Source organism: Rattus norvegicus, chromosome 1, assembly GCF_021556685.1.
Source record: "Rattus norvegicus strain SHRSP/BbbUtx chromosome 1, alternate assembly SHRSP_T2T, whole genome shotgun sequence".
Classification (NCBI taxonomy): Eukaryota; Metazoa; Chordata; class Mammalia; order Rodentia; family Muridae; genus Rattus; species Rattus norvegicus.
This window is the reverse complement of record NC_141534.1, coordinates 123473486-123498292: the sequence shown is the minus strand read 5'-3', so window position 1 is coordinate 123498292 and position 24807 is coordinate 123473486. Positions and strand designations below refer to the sequence as shown.

Below are 24807 nucleotides of genomic sequence, written 5' to 3'. Positions count from 1 at the left end.
ATGTTTGATATTCAATATTTGGTAAAGTACTTGCCTAACTAAACAGATTTAAGCTTGAACTTCATCACAAATGCAGGTTGGATTATACACACAAGGAACAACTCCACCCAGGAGAAAGAGGCAGAAAAATATGAATCTCAAGACCATCCTATGGATTTCTCTGGACAGTCTGAGTCCATATCTGAGGAAAGGTGATATATGTTCTGTGCTGTTGTATGCTGTAAGAATTTAATTGCTTTTCATTTTATAGCAGTTACATTGAATGTATTGAGTTGAGGTCCAGAAAATACTTTCAACTTTTAAACAATATCCATTCTATGAAAGATGATAGGGTCTTTTAAAATTGTATAATATATGATAGTATTGTGATTTGGTGGTAAGACTGTGATGACAAGATTCAGAACACAGTGGTTTGAGTGAGATGCCCAATATTACTTTCAAATTTTCAAATACCTGACTCCATGTCTAAGGCTGTTTGGGGAAGATTAGGAGATACAACATTGCTGTGCAAAAAATATCCCTGGAGATAGCATTCTATCATTCAAATATCCCATGATGTTTCAAATAGCCCTCTTTTCTTCTTCTTTGAAGTATGAACTACTACTTCAGCAACCTACTGGTTGCCATCCAAGATACAGAAAGTTGAGAAAAAATCTTTTCCTGTTACAATTTTAATATTATTAATATATTTTGTTGTTGTTATTAAAGGATTCCAAAACATAATCCTGGCTATAGTTAAAAACAATACTGACTCTCTGTCTATGCCTCTCAGGTATTACATCTAAAGGCATATACCAAATAGACTGGACTTTCTGCACAAAAATTTATTTTTAAATGTCATTAATAATCAAAATGAAGTGTACATTTTAAAATGAAATTAAAAACATTCCTGGTAAATTGTCTCACATCTTTCATCATGTCATCCTAGAGATAGAAGCAAAAGGATTATTAAAGTTTGAAGACAGCCCAGGCATGAGACATTATCTCACAACTTTCAAATATAAAAAAAAGTAATAAACAAATGAAGAAATTAAGTAATGTGGAAGAAGGAGGAAGAGGAGAGTACTATAATAAGCAGAGGTAAAGAAGAGCTCAAGAAACATGAGTAAAATGTTCATCATATGTAAACTATTATTCAATGCTATGGAAAGGAGGGGTTTTGGAAAAATCGAGCATGTACAAATGAAATTTTTGTCCAGAAAAATTACAAAAACATAACCTACACAATTCTTTATATTCCTAGATAGTGAACCCTGTATCTTTTGGGTTAATTTAAGAAATCTATTAATTCCACCACACTACTACAACTTTTCTAGCTGCCCATGTTAAATGCCCATTTAACTATGCCTGTATAATTCCTCTTTGTTACACAGATTTTGTAAGCAGTACACAGAACTTTTTGTAAGTTGCCCAAGTAACAATATCAATGCTAGAAATTATAATCAAATCAGAGATTATGCAGTCATGGTTTTCATCTGTAGAACATCATGGCATAGATTATTGCACACATCTCATACATTCCTTTATTCTTAGATACTACTGAGATGGTTATTCTCTCTTTAAATTTGATGTGATCGAGAGTCACCTGAGAGGCAAACTCTCTGTCATCCTTGTGCACATTTAATTTAATTAGCTAATGCAGGTAGGAGAACCTGTCCCCCTGGGTAGGACCTGGTTCAAGAGACTTAGCACTGGCCTCTTCAGTAAAAATTTGGCTCTCTATGTCCCAGAAAGGACTCTGAAACTCAAATTAAGGAATTGATAATTGTACATATTCACAATTATTCATTACTTGTATGATTAATAATACAGTATATTTTAAAACACACGGATTTCTTTAGGTATTTCGAGTGACCTAATCTTACTTTGCTGCACAGTATATGGATAGATATAAAGAATTAAATATTTGTTTTCTTGTTTGGGTAACCCTGTATAATTCTTACCTTTTGTAACTATTGTATAAAATATGGAAGATGAGAGAACTATAATATGATACCATAACCTTAAAGTCCTAGGTGGCAGATATACATGGAAATCTGTATGATTAAGCCAACCCATTCTATGCAACTTCTTGGCCTGAGAAAGCTACTGATACAAATATAGACGTTAAAATAATAAATCAATCTTTCTTACTGAATACTCGCTGCCCGTCATCCTATGACAATATTAACAAATACAACAAAATAACACCGACGTTTCACTGACATTGTTCCTAATAAAAATCAATATTTGAAAGGAATCCTTAAAATTCAAATTGACAGAAGTATGTTTTCAGCCATCTTTAAACTTCTCCAACATTGGTTGAAGATTCTTAGGGACTGATCTGTCATAGCACAGCCTGTTTCAGGGTGGTCACCTCCATCTCTCATTTTGGCTTGAATTAAAATATTACAATAGTTATCTGCTCAGTCCTACATTGAAGCAACTTGAGCCACACAAGAATAGATTCCGAAGGTTCTGCCATGGGATAGAAAGCAGAGTAGTAATTCCATATGCATTCACACCACCTTATTATTTTTGAAGATTTTTGCACATTGTTCGAATTCAAAGCATATTTACTATTTCCTAATGCATTTCTCTTTGCAGTGTGGACTCTGATTCACAGGAAAAGATATTGCTAAGTCCATATCATATTTACATTTACTGGAAAATAATTCAGTGTATGAACATTTAAATTCAAGAATCTTTCTATATTTTTGGTTTGTACTTTCATTTGAAAAATAAGCATGCATCTAAATCACCAAGGATTAAAGGTGCATAGAAGATCCTGTGTGATATTTCTACTTGTAAAATCAAGTATTAACCTATAAGAGGATATCCCAGAACTCATGTCAGGATTCTAAAAACTACATGGGACTGCAGATCTGGAGCCATAGACAGCCTTTGACACGTACATACTTCTATGCATTTCCCGCCCAGCACAAACCCCCCCCACACACAAAGAAGATGTGGGACAGAGAGAAAGAGACAGAAACAGAGAGAGAGCATGAGAGAGAGCGAGAGCAAGAGAGAGAGTAAGTGAGAGAGAGAGAGAGAGAGAGAGAGAGAGAGAGAGAGAAAGAGGAGAGAACAGAGACTGATAGATGCAGAGATGGAGACGGAGAAAATATGCACACATGACTAAAATTAATAAAATCTAGCTAACCATGGTGACACATGACTTTACATCTAGAAAAAGAGATATTATAAACTTTAATTGAACATGTTTGTATTGTGACAGTGTTATGGCAAGGCACATTTTGTGTTAAGCAACTCTCTGGGGTTCCACCAGCCAATTTTATCTCATGTCACTCCCTGTAAGAAAAGTTCCCAATAACCTTGATTCAGTGAGCCTCACGCCAAAATGTACACACATAATCACCTAGTTGTATGATGTGACTAACTGGATATTTTTTTGCTTTGGCAACTTTCTTATGCAGATAGCCAAAGATGTTTTGGATTGCCTTAGTCACTTGACAGAACAGAAAATTTGTCTTCCTTGCATAGGTATTCAATGTGTTTGTATGAATTTCTCCTTTAAATGTCCTTTCCCAAACCCTCCCTTTAAAACAATCTCAAATCGATTCGGGGATTATTCGTACTATTATGAACTAATCAATAAATATTTTATGATAATTGGACTGAATCTATATTCATTTCCCAGGGGTCACAAATACCATAACAACTGCATACACATAACACAACGAGAAAAACAAAACTAGAAGAACTCCTGGTTTGCTGAGGTAATCTATTGATGTATTTTATGATTCAAATGAACTCACTGCCATCAAAAAAGGACTTCTTACAAAGAAGAAATTGAAAAATTAATTTTCTTAATAAGAAGATACTCATTTTGAATCTTACCCTAAAAAAATTCAATTTTGGCAGTACATGTATTTTAAACTTAACTTCAGGTGACAGAATTATAAGAAATTTTAAGTACTAAGAGGTGGATCTTCACAGTGGATTGAGCACAGGGTCCAGAATAGAGAAGCCAGAAAAGGGACTGAGGTAGGTGAGGGGGTTTGCAACCCCATATGAATAACAACAATATCAACAAGGCAGACACCCCACACTCCCAGGGACTAAACCTCCAACTAAATGGAGCAAACTATGTCTACAGCCTCATATATACCAGAAGATGGGGCTTGTTGGGAACCAATGGGAAGTGAGGACCTTATTCCTGTGAAGGCTTGATGCCACACTGTAGGAGAATGACAGGGCAGGAGAGAGTGAGTCGGTGGGTGAGGAAGCACCTTCGTGGAGTCAGGGGGTTAGGAATGGGTTAAGGGGTATGGAGGGATAATAAGGAAAGGGGATAAAATTTGAAATGTCAATACAGAAAATATCCAATAAAAAAAGATTAAGGAAAAAAATAATGTAATGAGGTAATGCAATCCCATTACTTTTTGCCATTAATAGTAATATAATAAGAAATAACAGAATTGATTTCTGAATCATTACAGTTAATTGTGAATACCTTGGAACTCTGTAAAAGTAGCAGTATTCAACTATCAAAATCTCTCTCCAATCCCCTAACTTTTATTCTCTTGATTCTTCGTAAAAATACAACACGATTGGAAATATGCACTGGGACAAAAGGACATATCCTGGAGTTTTGTTTGGTTTTGTTTTTTACTTGTTCAGTTTACATGCCTCTCACTGCTCTCCTCCTGCTCACTCCTCCCACAATCCTTCTCACCATCACCCTTTATATCATCTGAGAGGGTGGGGGACCAATGGGTATCCTCCATCCTGGCATGGTAAGTCTCTGTGAGGCTAGGGCCATCCACTCCATTGGGGGCCAACAAAGCACCCAAGCTTCAAGAACGCATCTCAAATGCAAACAACAGCATTTGGGATAGCCCCCTTTATACTTGTTCAGTACAAATATAAAAACCAAGCTTCACATTTGCTATAAAAGTTAAGGGAGGTCTAGGTTCAGCTGGCATATGCTTTTTGGTTGGTAATTCAGTGTCTGAGAGCCCACCAGGGTCTTAACTCTGTTGGTCTTCTTGTGGAATTCTCATCCCCTTTGGGGTCCACAATCATTTCTCATCCCCTTTGGGGTCCACAATCATTTCTCCTGTTCTTCCATAATAGTTCTCAAGCTCCATTCACTATTTGGTGGGTGTCTGTATCTCTCTGAGTCAGTAGAGATGCTCAGAAGAAAATATCCTCCTGTCTGCAAATATTACAGAGTATCAATATTGTTAGGGATCGGTACTTTTACCATCAGATGGGGCTCAAGTTGGTCAGGTTATTTGTTGGTCAGTCCCTCTGACTCTGCCCCATTCCTTGTGCCTACGTTTTTTGTACACAGGATAAATATTGGCTTGAACATTTTGAGAATTGTTTGGTGTCTCTATAACTTTTCTGGGGTTACTGTCTGGCTACAGGAGGTGGCCTCTAAAGGTTCCATATCCCCAGTGCTGAGAGTAGTAGCTAAGGTAACCTCTATTGATTCTTCAGATACTATTTTATCCCAAGTCTCTGTCTCATTATGGAGATACCCCACCCCCACTTCCCCTACACTTTCCTTTGCATATTTTCATTCATTTTCATGACCATGTAGCAATCTCTCATGAACAGGTAGCATCTCATGACCACCCCTGAAGTTCCCCATTCTACTCATTATTACCTCTCCCTACTATATCCCTCCATCCACATGCCTCATAAGACTATTTCACCCCTTATAAGTGAGATTCAAGCAATCTTGTTTGGATCTTCTTTCTTTTTAACTTCTTTGAGTCTGTGGAGGGTAGCATGGATAACCTCAGTTTTAGGTCTAGTATCTCCTTATAAGGTAGTATATAACCTGCATGTCCATTTGAGACTAGGTTACGTCACTCATGGTGATATTCTCAAGTTCCATCCATTTGCACTTAACATTCATAATGTCTTTGTTTAAGAATTGCCAGGGTGGGAGAATACCCAGAGGGCCCCCCACTCACTCAGAGGAGAAGGGATTTCAAAGAAAGATTGTAAGAGGAAGTGACAAGGATGGGAGAATTGAGCCCGATGCAAATAAATACGTTAAAAAACAAATTAAAATGTATTAGAAGTTTTTGATTATGAAACATAATTGATTTCTTTGTGTACCTTTGATATATAATTTACTTTATCGTATTAATCCTATAATTCCTTTTTATTACCTACATATGCTTCTGTTCCTTTTTTTTCTTTTTTCTCCTTCCTGCTTCCCTCACTCTATCCCTTCTTTTGTCTTCCTTTCTCCTAAGTTCTTCCCCCTCCTTTTCTTCTCTTTATTATTTTCTTCATCCATCATTCTCTCATTAGTTCTTTTACTTTATTATTTTAAGTATACATGTAATAATTTGAAACTGATTTTCTGGAGAAATTTCTTGTTCAGCGATCAGGGGTAAGAGCACAGGTTATAACTACTCAAAGTGCTGAGCATCAGGACTATTGAAAGCTCATATGAACAGGAGAATTCTATATCACTCCTCCAAGAATATCATGATGGAGTTAATATTTGGTAAATAATACGTGCCAAAAAGTAAGTTTGACAGGTTTGAACATCTTTCAAATATAACATCTCCATTATACCATTGGTCTCACAAAACATATCATTACTGGCACAAAACCTGTGCAGGTTTGGACCTGTTAACCTCCAGTCATGGGAAGCAGAGGAGGGACCATGAACACCATAGTAGAACCTAGATATAGTTATGGGAGCTAGGTGAAGTGGTTCAATAAGCCTCTAGGCAATTAATGTCACATAGAGAAACATTATTAACATTCATTCAAGACCTTACTAGGCTGCCTGCTCTTGCTCTTATATAGCCTGTACTAACATTGAATTTATGATCCTTCTGCTTTATCCTCTTGTGTTCTAAAATTACTAATGTGTTCGATCATATCTAAATATATTTTAGTTTTACCAATTAAAAATGCCTTCAAATATCCAAAATACTGTATGAATCATAATGGTATGTAATATGTGAAGAATTCTTCGACACACACACAAACACACAACACACACACACACACACACACACAGAAACATACATGCATGCATAGCGTCAAAAACAAAAATGTTCTCTCTGATCTTCTTACTATTGTAGTATAAGATTAGCAATTGTAAAAATAACGTAATATGCAACTTATTAAATGATATATGAAACAGAAGTAGCTGTGAATTATATATGAAATTAATCTTTAAACAAAGGATAATTTATCTCAGAATACAAATAGTAGCCCTACACGTATCATTCTAGTGATTTGTAAGATTGCAAACACTCTGAAAGTAATTTTCACCTTGCTTATTTATATATTTGTTTTTCATACATTATTTTATGTAGTGGGTTTGGCGTATTGCTGCTCATATTATGTTAATTTGGGTCCCCAAAATTTTTAGCATGAGAATCCCACGTCTGAACTTAACAGAAGGACCCTGCTCCCAGTTGGTTCTGATTGCTAAATAAAGTTGCAGGGAGCCAATGAGTGGGAAATGCAGACAGAAGCCTGATTTATAGGATGCAGGAGTCACAGGGAAAGAGAGGAATGAGGAGATAGAGGGAGTTTTCCCATGCAAGGAGAAAGACTCCATGCCTAAGAAGGTACAGGACTAGAGAGCATAGCTGCCATGTTAGAGCCAGAAAAAAGACACCCCAAGAGGGCTGCCTGACTGGGTCCAAAGTATCAATGGTGAAATATAGATTTGAGTACGTAATAATTTGAGAATATCTGAAGGAGGTGAATTAGACCCATAAAGGTTAGGAAGTGACTGAGCCATTGAGCTGTGAGCTGTTCTAGGCATATAAATATATAATGACTCTCTCTCTCTCTCTCTCTCTCTCTCTCTCTCTCTCTCTCTCTCTCTCTGTGTGTGTGTGTGTGTGTGTGTGTGTGTGTGTGTGTGCGCGCGCGCGCGTGCTTCATTTGGAAAACAGAACATTAGGATGGGTAGCAAGAAACGTGTGGCTGCCACCAAGATTTTTTTTTTTTATTAACTTGAGTATTTCTTATATACATTCGAGTGTTATTCCCTTTCCCGGTTTCCGGGCAAACATCCCCCTCCCCCCTCCCCTCCCTTATGGGTGTTCCCCTCCCAACCCTCCCCCCATTGCCGCGCTCCCCCCATAGACTAGTTCACTGGGGGTTCAGTCTTAGCAGGACCCAGGGCTTCCCCTTCCACTGGTGCTCTTACTAGGATATTCATTGCTACCTATGGGGTCAGAGTCCAGGGTCAGTCCATATATACTCTTTAGGTAGTGGCTTAGTCCCTGGAAGCTCTGATTGCTTGGCATTGTTGTACTTTTGGGGTCTCGAGCCCCTTCAAGCTCTTCCAGTTCTTTCTCTGATTCCTTCAATAGGGGACCTATTCTCAGTTCAGTGGTTTGCTGCTGGCATTCGCCACTATATTTGCTGTATTCTGGCTGTGTCTCTCAGGAGAGATCTACATCCAGCTCCTGTCGGTCTGCACTTCTTTGCTTCATCCATCTTGTCTAATTGGGTGGCTGTATATGTATGGGCCACATGTGGGGCAGGCTCTGAATGGGTGTTCCTTCAGTCTCTGTTTTAATCTTTGCCTCTCCCTTCCCTGCCAAGGGTATTCTTTTTCCTCATTTAAAGAAGGAGTGAAGCATTCACATTTTGATCATCCGTTTTGAGTTTCGTTTGTTCTAGGGATCTAGGGTAATTCAAGCATTTGGGCTAATAGCCACTTATCAATGAGTGCATACCATGTATGTCTTTCTGTGATTGGGTTAGCTCACTCAGGATGATATTTTCCAGTTCCAACCATTTGCCTACGAATTTCATAAACTCGTTGTTTTTGATAGCTGAGTAATATTCCATTGTGTAGATGTACCACATTTTCTGTATCCATTCCTCTGTTGAAGGGCATCTGGGTTCTTTCCAGTTTCTGGCTATTATAAATAAGGCTGCGATGAACATAGTGGAGCACGTGTCTCTTTTATATGTTGAGGCATCTTTTGGGTATATGCCCAAGAGAGGTATAGCTGGATCCTCAGGCAGTTCAATGTCCAATTTTCTGAGGAACCTCCAGACTGATTTCCAGAATGGTTTTACCAGTCTGCAATCCCACCAACAATGGAGGAGTGTTCCTCTTTCTCCACATCCTCGCCAGCATCTGCTGTCACCTGAGTTTTTGATCTTAGCCATTCTCACTGGTGTGAGGTGAAATCTCAGGGTTGTTTTGATTTGCATTTCCCTTATGACTAAAGATGTTGAACATTTCTTTAGGTGTTTCTCGGCCATTCGGCATTCCTCAGCTGTGAATTCTTTGTTTAGCTCTGAACCCCATTTTTTAATAGGGTTATTTGTTTCCCTGCGGTCTAACTTCTTGAGTTCTTTGTATATTTTGGATATAAGGCCTCTATCTGTTGTAGGATTGGTAAAGATCTTTTCCCAATCTGTTGGTTGCCATTTTGTCCTAACCACAGTGTCCTTTGCCTTACAGAATCTTTGCAGTTTTATGAGATCCCATTTGTCGATTCTTGATCTTAGAGCATAAGCCATTGGTGTTTTGTTCAGGAAATTTTTTCCAGTGCCCATGTGTTCCAGATGCCTCCCTAGTTTTTCTTCTATTAGTTTGAGTGTGTCTGGTTTGATGTGGAGGTCCTTGATCCACTTGGACTTAAGCTTTGTACAGGGTGATAAGCATGGATCGATCTGCATTCTTCTACATGTTGCCCTCCAGTTGAACCAGCACCATTTGCTGAAAATGCTATCTTTTTTCCATTGGATGGTTTTGGCTCCTTTGTCAAAAATCAAGTGACCATAGGTGTGTGGGTTCATTTCTGGGTCTTCAATTCTATTCCATTGGTCTATCTGTCTGTCTCTGTACCAATACCATGCAGTTTTTATCACTATTGCTCTGTAATACTGCTTGAGTTCAGGGATAGTGATTCCCCCTGAAGTCCTTTTATTGTTGAGGATAGCTTTAGCTATCCTGGGTTTTTTGTTATTCCAGATGAATTTGCAAGTTGTTCTGTCTAACTCTTTGAAGAATTGGATTGTTATTTTGATGGGGATTGCATTGAATCTGTAGATTGCTTTTGGTAAAATGGCCATTTTTACTATATTAATCCTGCCAATCCATGAGCATGGGAGATCTTTCCATCTTCTGAGGTCTTCTTCAATTTCTTTCCTCAGTGTCTTGAAGTTCTTATTGTACAGATCTTTTACTTGCTTGGTTAAAGTCACACCGAGGTACTTTATATTATTTGGGTCTATTATGAAGGGTGTCGTTTCCCTAATTTCTTTCTCGGCTTGTTTCTCTTTTGTATAGAGGAAGGCAACTGATTTATTTGAGTTAATTTTATACCCAGCCACTTTGCTGAAGTTGTTTATCAGCTTTAGTAGTTCTCTGGTGGAACTTTTTGGATCACTTAAATATACTATCATGTCATCTGCAAATAGTGATATTTTGACCTCTTCTTTTCCGATCTGTATCCCCTTGATCTCCTTTTGTTGTCTGATTGCTCTGGCTAGAACTTCAAGAACTATATTGAATAAGTAGGGAGAGAGTGGGCAGCCTTGTCTAGTCCCTGATTTTAGTGGGATTGCTTCAAGTTTCTCTCCATTTAGTTTAATGTTAGCAACTGGTTTGCTGTATATGGCTTTTACTATGTTTAGGTATGGGCCTTGAATTCCTATTCTTTCCAGGACTTTTATCATGAAGGGGTGTTGAATTTTGTCAAATGCTTTCTCAGCATCTAATGAAATGATCATGTGGTTCTGTTCTTTCAATTTGTTTATATAATGGATCACGTTGATGGTTTTCCGTATATTAAACCATCCCTGCATGCCTGGGATGAAGCCTACTTGATCATGGTGGATGATTGTTTTGATGTGCTCTTGAATTCGGTTTGCCAGAATTTTATTGAGTATTTTTGCGTCGATATTCATAAGGGAAATTGGTCTGAAGTTCTCTTTCTTTGTTGTGTCTTTGTGTGGTTTAGGTATAAGAGTAATTGTGGCTTCGTAGAAGGAATTCGGTAGGGCTCCATCTGTTTCAATTTTGTGGAATAGTTTGGATAATTTTGGTATGAGGTCTTCTATGAAGGTTTGATAGAATTCTGCACTAAACCCGTCTGGACCTGGGCTCTTTTTGGTTGGGAGACCTTTAATGACTGCTTCTATTTCCTTAGGAGTTATGGGGTTGTTTAACTGGTTTATCTGTTCCTGATTTAACTTCGATACCTGGTATCTGTCTAGGAAATTGTCCATTTCCTGAAGATTTTCAAATTTTGTTGAATATAGGTTTTTATAGTAAGATCTGATGATTTTTTGAATTTCCTCTGAATCTGTAGTTATGTCTCCCTTTTCATTTCTGATTTTGTTAATTTGGACGCACTCTCTGTGTCCTCTCGTTAGTCTGGCTAAGGGTTTATCTATCTTGTTGATTTTCTCAAAGAACCAACTTTTGGTTCTGTTGATTCTTTCTATGGTCCTTTTTGTTTCTACTTGGTTGATTTCAGCTCTGAGTTTGATTATTTCCTGCCTTCTACTCCTCCTGGGTGTATTTGCTTCTTTTTGTTCTAGAGCTTTTAGGTGTGCTGTCAAGCTGCTGACATATGCTCTTTCCTGTTTCTTTCTGCAGGCACTCAGCGCTATGAGTTTTCCTCTTAGCACAGCTTTCATTGTGTCCCATAAATTTGAGTATGTTGTATCTTCATTTTCATTAAATTCTAAAAAGTTTTTAATTTCTTTCTTTAATTCTTCCTTGACCAGGTTATCATTGAGTAGAGCATTGTTCAATTTCCACGTATATGTGGGCATTCTTCCCTTATTGTTATTGAAGACCAGTTTTAGGCCGTGGTGGTCCGATAGCACGCATGGGATTATTTCTATCTTTCTGTACCTGTTGAGGCCCGTTTTTTGACCAATTATATGGTCAATTTTGGAGAAAGTACCATGAGGAGCTGAGAAGAAGGTATATCCTTTTGCTTTAGGATAGAATGTTCTATAAATATCCGTTAAGTCCATTTGGCTCATGACTTCTCTTAGTCTGTCGACATCACTGTTTAATTTCTGTTTCCATGATCTGTCCATTGATGAGAGTGGGGTGTTGAAATCTCCCACTATTATTGTGTGAGGTGCAATGTGTGTTTTGAGCTTTAGTAAGGTTTCTTTTACGTATGTAGGTGCCCTTGTATTTGGGGCATAGATATTTAGGATTGAGAGTTCATCTTGGTGGATTTTTCCTTTGATGAATATGAAGTGTCCTTCCTTATCTTTTTTGATGACTTTTAGTTGGAAATTGATTTTATTTGATATTAGAATGGCTACTCCAGCTTGCTTCTTCTGACCATTTGCTTGTAAAGTTGTTTTCCTGACTTTCACTCTGAGGTAGTGTCTGTCTTTGTCTCTGAGGTGTGTTTCCTGTAGGCAGCAGAATGCAGGGTCCTCGTTGCGTATCCAGTTTGTTAATCTATGTCTTTTTATTGGGGAGTTGAGGCCATTGATATTGAGAGATATTAAGGAATAGTGATTATTGTTTCCCTTTATATTCATATTTGGATGTGAGGTTATGTTTGTGTGCTTTCATTCTCTTTGTTTTGTTGCCAAGACAATTAGTTTCTTGCTTCTTCTAGGGTATAGCTTGCCTCCTTATGTTGGGCTTTACCATTTATTATCCTTTGTAGTGCTGGATTTGTAGAAAGATATTGTGTAAATTTGGTTTTGTCATGGAATATCTTGGTTTCTCCATCAATGTTAATTGAGAGTTTTGCTGGATACAGTAACCTGGGCTGGCATTTGTGTTCTCTTAGGGTCTGTATAACATCAGTCCAGGATCTTCTGGCCTTCATAGTTTCTGGCGAGAAGTCTGGTGTGATTCTGATAGGTCTCCCTTTATATGTTACTTGACCTTTTTCCCTTACTGCTTTTAATATTCTTTCTTTATTTTGTGCTTTTGGTGTTTTGACAATTATGTGACGGGAGGTGTTTCTTTTCTGGTCCAATCTATTTGGAGTTCTGTAGGCTTCTTGTATGTCTATGGGTATCTCTTTTTTTAGGTTAGGGAAGTTTTCTTCTATGATTTTGTTGAAGATATTTACTGGTCCTTTGAGCTGGGAGTCTTCACTCTCTTCTATACCTATTATCCTTAGGTTTGATCTTCTCATTGAGTCCTGGATTTCCTGTATGTTTTGGACCAGTAGCTTTTTCCGCTTTACATTATATTTGACAGTTGAGTCAATGATTTCTATGGAATCTTCTGCTCCTGAGATTCTCTCTTCCATCTCTTGTATTCTGTTGGTGAAGCTTGTATCTACAGCTCCTTGTCTCTTCTTTTGGTTTTCTATATCCAGGGTTGTTTCCATGTGTTCTTTCTTGATTGCTTCTATTTCCATTTTTAATTCCTTCAACTGTTTGTTTGTGTTTTCCTGGAATTCTTTCAGGGATTTTTGCGATTCCTCTCTGTAGGCTTTTACTTGTTTATTAATGTTTTCCTGTGCTTCCCTAAGTGTGTTCATGTCTTTCTTGAAGTCTTCCAGCATCATGATCAAATATGATTTTGAAACAATATCTTGCTTTTCTGGTGTGTTTGGATATTCCGTGTTTGCTTTGGTGGGAGAATTGGGCTCCGATGATGCCATGTAGTCTTGGTTTCTGTTGCTTGGGTTCCTGCGCTTGCCTCTCGCCATCAGATTATCTCTAGTGTTACTTTGTTCTGCTATTTCTGACAGTGGCTAGACTGTCCTATAAGCCTGTGTGTCAGGAGTGCTGTAGACCTGTTTTCCTCTCTTTCAGTCAGTTATGGGGACAGAGTGTTTTGCTTTCGGGCGTGTAGTTTTTCCTCTCTACAGGTCTTCATCTGTTCCTGTGGGCCTGTGTCTTGAGTTCACCAGGCAGCTTTCTTGCAGCAGAAAATTTGGTCTTACCTGTGGTCCTGAGGCTCAAGTTCGCTCATGGGGTGCTGCCCACGGGCTCTCTGCAGCGGCAGCAATCAGGAAGACCTGTGCCGCCCCTTCCGGGAGCTTCAGTGCACCAGGGTTCCAGATGGTCTTTGGCTTTTTCCTCTGGCGTCCGAGATGTCTGTGCAGGGAGCAGTCTCTTCCGGTTTCCCAGGCTTGTCTGCCTCTCTGAAGGTTTAGCTCTCCCTCCCACGGGATTTGGGTGCAGAGAACTGTTTATCCGGTCTGTTTCTTTCAGGTTCCGGTGGTGTCTCAGGCACAGGGGTCCTGCCGCTCTTGGGCCCTCCCCCACGGGAGCCCAGAGGCCTTATACAATTTTCTCTTGGGTCAGGGATGTGGGCAGGGGTGAGCAGTGTTGGTGGTCTCTTCCGCTCTGCAGCCTCAGGAGTGCCCACCTGACCAGGTGGTCGGGTCTCTCTCTCACCGGGTCTGGGAGCAGAGAGCTGCTGCGGGCCGGGATCCGCGGGTGTGGGACTTCCGGTAAACACAGAACGTGCCAGGTCCTAGAGAAAATCTGCTTCGTGTGTCACAAGCTCACCAGGCAGCTTTCTTGCAGCAGAAAATTTGGTCTTACCTGTGGTCCCGAGGCTCAGGTTCGCTCGTGGGGTGCTGCCCAGGGGCTCTCTGCAGCGGCAGCAACCAGGAAGACCTGTGCCGCCCCTTCCGGGAGATTCAGTGCACCAGGGTTCCAGATGGTCTTTGGCTTTTTCCTCTGGCGTCCGAGATGTGTGTGCAGGGAGCAGTCTCTTCTGGTTTCCCAGGCTTGTCTGCCTCTCTGAAGGTTTAGCTCTCCCTCCCACGGGATTTGGGTGCAGAGAACTGTTTATCCGGTCTGTTTCCTTCTGGTTCTGGTGGTGTCTCAGGCGCAGGGGTCCTGCCGCTCCTGGGCCCTCCCCCACGGGAGCCCAGAGGCCTTATACAGTTTCCTCTTGGGCCAGGGATCGATTTTTTTTTTTTTAAATTGGGTACTTCACCAGTCTATATGCTGTGAATTCATCTCAAAATCCTGGGGGCTGGAATCACAACAATTTTCCTGTATAGTGTATTAAAAACATCAGTCTCTCTCTCTCTCTCTCTCTCTCTCTCTCTCTCTCTCTCTCTCTTTAAAAGCATCTGGGATTTTATCTTTAAAAATTAGATTTGACAAGGTTGCATTATTGTAATGTTTTGATATTTTTCTTTATTTTTTCCCAGTTTCCCCGCCACAAGCCACCTATGACATCCCCTCTCCTCCCTGCTTCTGTGAGCCTGCTTGAACATCTACCAGACCAATCCTGCCTCACCACCCTAGCATTACCCTATGCTAGGGCATTGAACCTTCACTAAACTAAGGCGTCCCCTCCCACTGATGCTACCTAAGGCCATCCTCTGATACATTTGCGGCTTGGAGCTCTGGGTCCCTCAGTGTGTACTGTTTGCTTGGTGTTTAGTCCCTGGGAGCTTTAGGAGGTCTGGTTAGCTGCTATCCTGGTTTTTCCTATGGTGTTGCAAACCTCTTCAGATCCTTCATTCCTTCCCCTAAATCCTCCATTGGGTCCCAGTGCTCAGTCCAACTGTTGGCTGAAAGAGTCCGCATCTGTATTGGTCAAACTCTGACAGAGGCTCTCCAGAGACAGCTATATCAGGCTCTTGTCAGCAAGCACTTATTGGCATCAGTGATAGTGTGGCCTTGGTGGCAGCATATGGGAAGGATCCCTAGGTAAATGGTGTTTATTTAAAATTTAATGGGTTTACAGTTTACAAATAATCACAAAATGTTTTTTAATTTGATGTAAAGTTTTATCTGAGTACTTCATAATTTATTGGGAGTATATTTATGGCTGGAAAACAAGTAAAAGTATATTGCATGGAAAATTGATAAGTACTATGGAGTCTTTGGCTATTGAAAATGGCTTAGGGATAAGAAACATACTCAGAAGGCCTTGTAGGGCATAATGTGAAAAGAGGCACTCAGTCCTAGATGCCCCAGTGTAGGGGAAAGTCTGGGTTGGGAGTTGGGAGGGAGTGGGTGGGTGGGTGAGGGAGCACCCTCATAGAAGCAGGGATGGATGAAGAGGATAACATTTAAAATGTAATAAAGATGATATCCACTAAAAAAAAAAATGAAACACATGATCAGTTGTAGAAGCTGGTGGCTGATAATTAAACACTAATTTAAAAGAATGAATATCATAGTTAGAACATATGTTTATTTGTATGTTGCCTTTTAACTGAAAAATTATTTTGTTAAATATGAAAAAGTACAAATATCATGAAACATTATAATGCTGAGCTGAATTTTATTTAAAGAGAACTTCATAGGAAGAAAAGCAGTGTCAACTCACCAGACTCCCCAGAGTTCCCAGAGACTTGGCCAAAAAACAAGGAGCCTCATGGGCTCATTTGTGGTCTCAGGGACATGAGTCTCAGAGATCTGCCTTGTATGTACTCCTTGGGAAAGGATGTGCTAAATCCCGTTGAACTTTGATGCCAAAAGGAAGAGGATGCTTTCATCACAAATGCCAATATACTATACACACAAGGAACAACAGATCCCAGGAGGTAAGGTATTTCTCATGATGGCCTGAGTTCATTTTAGAGAAAGAGTCATATATGTTTATGTCTTTGTATCTTAATAATATGTAACTATATTTTGATTTTACGGGATAACATTGAAATTATTGACTTGAGGCTCAAACGACACTTTAAAGTTTTAAACAGGGTTCATTCTATGAAAATATAATAGGGTCTTTTAAATTTGTATAGTATATAATTTTATTATAATTTGGTTGTGAGACTGTGGTGACAAGGCGTGGAATGCAGTTGTTTCAATGAGATGTCAATGATTAGCTACTAATTTTTAACCATTTGACTCGTTGTTGATGATTGTTTGTGGAAGGTTTTGAGAGAAGTCTCTCTGCTTCCTCTCTGTGGTTTGAGATATAAGCTGCTAATTCAGCAACCTGCTGCTTACCACTAGAGATACAGAAAGAGAAGAAATACTATTTAGCCACTACAATTTCAATTTTATTAATATATTTTTGTTGTTGTTGCAAACAAATACTAAAATGTAATTCTGGCTGTAAGTAAACTCATAGTAGACTCTCTGACTATGCCTCTCAGTTGCTAGATATGTGGGCACTTGCCAATGTGACTTATCTTTTTCACAAAAAAAGAAAATTTTTAAAAGTAATTAATGAGCAACGTCATTTTCACATTTACAAATCAAGTTAAAAGTACTCAAGATATATTGACTTACATATTAATCATATCATTCAAGAAATAGAAACAAAATATTTACTTCCTATTTGAGCCCAAACTACTCTACAGAATGAGACACTGTCTCACAAGTTCCAAAATATAAAGGGATATGAATAAAAACAGAAATTAAATAAAGGAGAAAAGCAAGAGGAGACAGAGGAGAAAAAAGTGGAGTAAGGGAAAAGGAGGACTCCATTAGTCAGAGACAGTGGAAAGCTCATAAAATGTGAGTTTCTTCTTCACTGCTTCACAAAATGGGAAACAAAATTATTCATAGGAGGGGATATGGAGGCAGAGTTTGGAGCAGCAAATGAGGGATCCCCGTTGGAGGCAATAAATGACTGAAAGATCTTAAGGGACTTGCAACCCCATAAGAACAACCATGGCAAAAAAACAGAGCTCCCAGGGACTAAAACTACTGAAAGACATGGACTGACACATGGCTCCAACTTCATAAGTAGCAGAAGAAGGCTTTGTTGGGCACCAAAGAAAGGAGAAGCCCTTGGTACTGCCAAGGGTGGACTCTCACTATAGGGGAATGTTAGGGGGAAGGCAGGAGTGGGTGGATGGGGAGGAGAACACCCTTAGAGAAGAAGGGAAGGAGGATGATATAGCGGGCTTATGTCCAGGAAACCAGGAAACAGAATAACATTTGAAATATAAATAGAAAAATCCAATAAAAACAAACAAACACACAATAATATGATAAAACAGGAATTTCTTTCGGCGTTTTCAGTGTCCTAATCACACTTTGATACACAGTAAATGTATAAAATGCAAAAATTTAGGATTCATTTTCTTGTTCATAAAACCATATATTATCCTTGTCAATTGTGTTTATTGTATAAAATCTGGAAGACAGAATATCCCTTATTTAAAAACCATTAAGTTTGACCAGATAGTTGGCAGATTAAGATGAAACACAGTATATTTAAATCCAGTTTACTCTGCACAGCATCTTCCTGGCCAGAAAAAAAAAGCCATTGAAGCAAACATTTCCACTATAGGTAATAAATTAGTATAACTTATGGCATACTTGTTACCAAGTATCCTCTGACAATTTTGATAAATACAATACTACAGAATTGAAATCCCACAGGCTTTTTTACTAATAGGAATCAATAATTAAAAGTTATCTTTGAAACCAAGAATGCAGAAGTATCTTTTCATCAAGCTTTAAACTTCTCCAGCATTGGCAGAATATTCAGAGGGTCTGATCTGCAGTAGCCCAGCCTGTTTAAGAGTGGTCATCCCTTTCTTTCAATATGATATGAATTAATATATTGCCATACTTATCTGCTCAGTCATATATTGAACCAAAGTTAGCCACACAGGGATAGCTTCTGAAAATAGTGCTATGGAATAGGAAGCTGAATATTCACATATGCATTCAAAGTCACGTTTTATTTATGCAAAATTTTCCTTCCTTAATCATAGTACACGGGGCAGATTGTCCAAATTCAAAGCACAATGAGTAATTCCTTATGCATTTCCCTACCCCAGGTCTTGCAGAGAAGGATATTACTAAGTCAATATCATATTTACATTTATTGAAAACTAAATGAATGTACAAACATTAACATTCAGGAGCTATCTACATTTTTGTTTATGGCTCATTTGCATATTCATTGCACATCAGAATCACCAATTTTTAAAGTTGCATAGTGATGTTGAGTGATGCTTCTGCTTATAAAAAGTAATACTGCTCTGCAAAATTATTTCTCAGAAATCATGTCAGGATTTACATGTAACTGCAGATCCTGAGAAATATACAGCCTTTATTACCTACATACCTCTACACATAGACAGACAGAGAGAGAGAGAGAGAGAGAGAGAGAGAGAGAGACAGAGAGAGACAGAGAGAGACCCACACAGACATAAGTTGGGACTTAAGAACAGAGAGACAGTGTTTCAGTGATAGAGAGAGAGAGAATACATACACACACACATAATTAGCATTAATGAAATCTAGCTAACTGTGGTGGCATGTGAGTTTACATGTAGCACTTACAAGTCCGAACTTAATAAATCTCTGAGTTAAAAGACAGCCCGTTCAAGAAGTGAATATCCATTCCAGCTAAATCCAATGAGTAAAACTTTATCTAAAAGGTAATCAAACAAAAAGTAAATGTCTCAAAGCAAAAATTTTGAAAATAGAAGAAAAAATCATCATTGAATGACAAACCAATGCTTTTAGTATATAGCAAACGTTATGTTATGTTAAGTGCTTCATTTACTTGAACACATAGGAAACTTTAAAAATCCACCCGATCAAGTAAAACCTGACTAAGGCAGAATATTAATAAATAGCATCTTTTATTCTTTAGTGATTTCTCCTGATATTACAAGTATCTAGTACTTTCGTACATTCTGTAATTTTGTTACATTTTTCCTAAGCTCTCTTTCTTTTTTGTGTATACCGACCTAAATGTGAATATAATTCAATACCCTGTAGTCATCATTGCCCAGAAAGCACCTTGAATTTATCCCTGACCAATTTATACAGGGGTTTTTGAAGACCCAGCACTTTCATTCTAGCAATAGTACAGCTTAAAGATCACATCTGCCTGCCTTGTGTCATTAGCTTTCGAAAAGATTTTGAATCTCTGCAGCCTAGTAACCATGCACGCATGCGTGATTGGAGGGTTATGCTAGCTCACTAGCACAGACTGGGGGCGGGTTACACTGTGATTACTTAAGTCATGCAGCAGGCCCTGCTCAGAGAAGAGGCAGACATAGATGCCTGTCACAAGCACCCTAGGACTGGTCAGCAAGGCAATGCAGCAAACAAGGTCAGCTCTCTTAAACCCCCAAAATATTTTCATAGGTAGATAAGATTTTTTTCACACTAAATATTTCAGATTTGTTGGGATAAAAGATTATTCTCTAGATCTCAAGCATTTGACTCTGAAAAGTCAGATCAGAAAGCTATCAGATCAGGTCCTTGCTTCCTTTGTCCTGTCTTGTGTTTCCTGCTGTGCCCCACCCATTGACCTGTCAATCTGACCTGTCATTTCAGGTCCCTTCTCTTCCAGGGTGAACATTAGCATTTCAAAGAGCTGACCAAATTGTGGATTATTGGTGTGTGGGAGTAATGGCAGTCAGGAAAATAAAAAGGACATTTAGTTTGTGTACGGATTTAGCATAAAAATTACACCCATAAAGGAAGTTACAGTGGTATCTCAGTATCTGCCATAGACTGAATGATATGAAGGGATTAAAATCATTTTGAGAGTTAACATACAGATTATCATCAGAGGGAAGGAACACAATAGATGATGTAGTTTGTACCTCCCAGTTTCTGAATAGTTGGGTCATCAGGTAAGCATGGGTTTTGATGTTCTGATAGTTATAATAAAGGATAGAGGTTTCCCAAATGGCTGTAAAAAAGAGTAGTGGGCAGAGTGTATTTGGTTTTGTGAACTGCAAGCATGTGGAAACGTGCTGCACCTTCCAGCACGTTTCCACATGTGTGTATATATATATATATATACATATGTGTGTACATATATATGCACAAAAACACACACATACTCACATACTCACATCACATACACTGCATAGAGTAGTACAGAATAATAAACCGTTTTCTTCTGTGATCACAGAAGGTGATCTAGTTTGAATGTTAAGACAGTACTTTAGTGTCTTTCGGTATATGTTATTTGTTAATATGTTTTTACTTTTAAATCTTGCCCAGATTCAATAATAAACTGGTGCAATGGAAGTAACTTTCTTTGGATATGTAATCTATACTTTGTTTTGATCCATTGATTTGGATGAACTTTATAAGATATGCAAATTATAATGCAGATTTGTTTTTGGTTCTTTTGTGCGGTTATGTTTTTTTGGGGGGGCTGGCTTGGCTCTCCTCCATCAGATAAATCCACAAGGGTGTGCCTTTCTTTTGTTTCTGTTTCTTTGTATTCTTTCTGGGCTTTTTGGAATTATATTTTGTTTTTCATTATAAAATGGTGTTGTAATTTTAGTGAAAATTGATTTTTGTCCCAATTTTTCATTTCCATTTTAATTTTTTATTTATATCACAGTTATATTTTTTCTTTTTTAAAACTCTTCCCAGTTTCTCCCCACCTGTCCCTTCCAGATCTCTTCCCTTTCTGGCTCTTATGAGGAAAATTACACCCAAGGGATACAAACCAAACATTAACAAAATGAAATATAGTAAGATATTTAAAGAACATATTGAGGGTGGGCAAGGCACTCCAACAAAGTAAAACGAGCAGACACAAAAATCAGACACCCAATTTTTAACACACTCAGGTATGCCATAAATATACTAAATTGAATGCTCTACGATGTGTAAGAGGAAAGAATGCAGACGGGTAATAGACTTTGAGACACAGATTTACGCACAGGCACGCCCTATACTTTTACCTATTGTATTTTGTTTTGTATTTCAAAATGATGTTTGGGTTTCAGATTTAAAAAAATAATTTATAAAATGCATGCCTATTTTGATCCAAGCCAACATCATTCTGAGGGTTTCCTGAGGCTGTTGCTCCTAAAGAGGTGTTAATTAATACAGAAATAACAGAGTAGCACCATTCATTATAGTTTTTGTTACTTCAGCTATTACACAATACAATTTGAAATCTGGCATGATGATAGCTCCTCAACTTTGTTTACTGTTCAGGTTTATATTACAGGGTATCTTTTTTGTCTCCATATAATTTTACAACATTATTTTTTAATTTCTGTGAAGGATATTATTGGTCATCATTATATATATGCATAGGTAATACATATGTAACATTTTATATAAAATGTTGTTATATAATATATATTATATAACAGTATTATATATAATGGTTTTTTTTTTCTTTCCTTTTCTTTTTTTCGGGGCTGGGGACCGAACCCAGGGCCTTGCACGTGCTAGGCTAGCACTCTTCCACTGAGCTAAATCCCCAACCCTATATATACTGTTTTATAAATGACATTATTTACATAGTTTGTTCCTCAAAATATTTGTTATTTCTGGACATGGCTTTTCATTAATTTTTTCACCCTGTTACTTTGCTGAAAGTAATTTTAATCATTATCAGGTTTCTGCTTCCACATTTAGAAACTTTTATGCATAAATAATATCTTAGTCAAAGGAATCTCCTAATACTTTGCTGAATAAGACAGGAAGAATGAACTTTCTTGTCCTGTTCCTGATTTTAATAAAAAAATTGAATTTCTCACCATTAAACATGATGCTTCCTCTGTTTTTGTTGTCTGTTGTTTTATTTTTCTGAAATATGTTCTGTTTATCCTTAGCAGTGACCACATTTCAATGGAAGGACACTTGCTACCCCATTAGCCATCTATGTCAGTAAGAATGTGTGCAGATAGAGTTGGAATAACAAGAAGCCCTCCTCTTCCTTTCTTGAATTTTTGCTCAGTCTTGTGAGGGGCACACATGTAATTCTAACTATAGGAGGCCATGTTTACAATAGCCAGGCCATTTATAGAGACATTCCAAGGCATTAGATCCTGTCCTCTAGTTTTTAACCAATATAGGGACATTTAGAATCCCCAACTGTGTCAGAGTACTGAGTGTTGCTTATTCACTGTCCTTTATGTAGATATGTATCATTGTGCCAACAAAAACATTAGTAATAAAATTGTTATCTACAGAAATAATCAGCAGCACATGCCAAAGGACATAACAGAAATATTTAAAAGGGAATTTGACAAAATTGATATTTAGTAAAGCAATGTTAGTGTGTTCTCTGGTGGGATCTTTAAAATCCCTAGCCAAGTTTATTGATCATGTTTGTAGTATCATTCGTGAATTCTCTCCTGTAGAATTGACCTCCCTCTAATTAATAATTTGATAGTTAAGCACAAAATTCCCATTACACAGTTGAAATGTTAATGCATTTTACTAGGCCAGTCATTATTGTAGCATATAAGGATTTTTAATGGATAAGAAAACCATTATTTTTTCTTAATGGAGCCTCAATAGTGTTTTCTAGCATTATAAAGAAACTTTGCTGGATAGCACAAGGTTGAATTCTCTATGTCCAGCAATGAAAATTTATTTTGTGTATACATCATGATCTTATCTCGAAATCTCCTGGAACAAAGTGATGTTCTTTTCCAGTTTCCCTTTTGTTCAATTTTATTGGTTTTTATTTTGAAAGACACAGCATTAGGATTCAAATTTTTTTTTCAAAATACCATTGAGTTCATATGATTTTGATGTCTACTGCTTTGAATAAAACCTTCCATGAATGTGATATCTATAATTAGTTAGACTCCACCATATTAAATTAATTTCTCCTTTAGGAACATTTGTATTTTGGAAATAGCTTCACGGTTAGAGATGGTAGATTGTGTTTAGTTCTTTCTCTCAGTAATGGGAGCCAATTCACTTTACTCTATGGAAACCATATGCATGCTCTCATGATCTATATAAGATCACATGTGAGTTAGGTCTGTTATATCTAAAAAAATGGTTCCTTGGTTACATTCTTTCTATTTCCACTTGCTCTTAGTTTTCACAAAACACAAAGAATCGAGAGATTAAGGGAAAGTTTTGATAGAGAATTTGAATTTATGACTGAGTTACCATATCTCTCTTATTCTGTACACATTCTTCAGGTATGTGTCTGCCTTTGTTGCCATCAATAAGAGAGAGTAGCTTCTGTGATCATGGCTGAGCAATATATTATTTAAAGGTAATAACAGAATATTATTAGGATTTTTAAATTGCTACATTGCTTTCACAGAAAAAAAATGGTGTTTGGTACATCCCTTGGTCCACTGTCTACTTATTTCCCTTTTCTTGGGCATATGAGCTATGTCAGGAATGTTCCTCATGGACTAGGCATTGAATCCAGTCAAATAATTGTTACTTACTCTCACTGCCTTTGTACCACTATTGTACCCATGTATAGTGTAGGCAGTCCACCACTGTAAACTGAAGGATTTCAGCTATGTTCACCTTTCCTTTTCTCCTTAGGAAGTATGAATAAATTTTCCAATCCATGAACACTGTCAAGAAGGTGTGAGTACTCCAGTTAGTCAGCAACTTAACTTCTTTGTGTTCAATGAGATAGGTAAGTGTTGTCCAATCAATATGGTTTTATGATCAGTTTTTGTAAAGCAACAAAATGTGAATAGGAATGTAAGTTGTTTGGGAGTTGCTGTGAGATCTCAGTCATGAAAACTCAAATAGATGTAACCCAATACATGTCACTGGAGTGGCTTTGGTAGTGAGAGATGGCAGTTAGGTGGTACTCTCCTTATTATTTTGTGAAGTCTTTTAAGAATATTCCATTAACATATTATAGATTAAGGAGTCCCTACTCTAGTATTTTCCATAACATTCTTCAGATAGTCCACAGAGCCTTGTGTCCCTTCAACTTTCCTCTACTTCTGCATTTAATATTCCCATTCAACTGTCACCTTACAACAAATGCCTCCAGATTTAATTATGTTTTCACTTATTCAGGAAAACCTTCTATCATTTCTAGTTCCTCACTCTGTATCTTACTTCTGAGGATTTAAGTATTCTCACATACATTTGTAAGGATTAAAACCTAACAAGCAGTTTTAAGTGATCACATCTAATTTTTTTTTTCTTTTGGGTTCTGAGTACCTCACTCAGGATGATTTTTCTCACTCAGGATGACTTTTTTCTAGTTCTATCCACTTAAGTAAGAGTTCGTTG

General features: G+C 37.9%; 1 long non-coding RNA gene across 5 annotated transcripts in view; it reads left to right on the top strand.

Moving 5' to 3' along the window:
• Window positions 1–24807, top strand: part of LOC134483413 (uncharacterized) — a 204202-nt gene that overhangs the window by 44511 nt on the left and 134884 nt on the right. For 4 of the 5 annotated variants that reach the window (XR_015646613.1, XR_015646578.1, XR_015646575.1 and 1 more), the window contains exons 1-2: window positions 19850–19921; window positions 24097–24193. This is a non-coding gene — a long non-coding RNA (uncharacterized LOC134483413). Of the gene's footprint in view, window positions 1–16178; window positions 16431–17198; window positions 17356–19849; window positions 19922–24096; window positions 24194–24807 lie in introns of those variants that run through there. The other variant, XR_015646592.1, reaches the window with a different exon arrangement.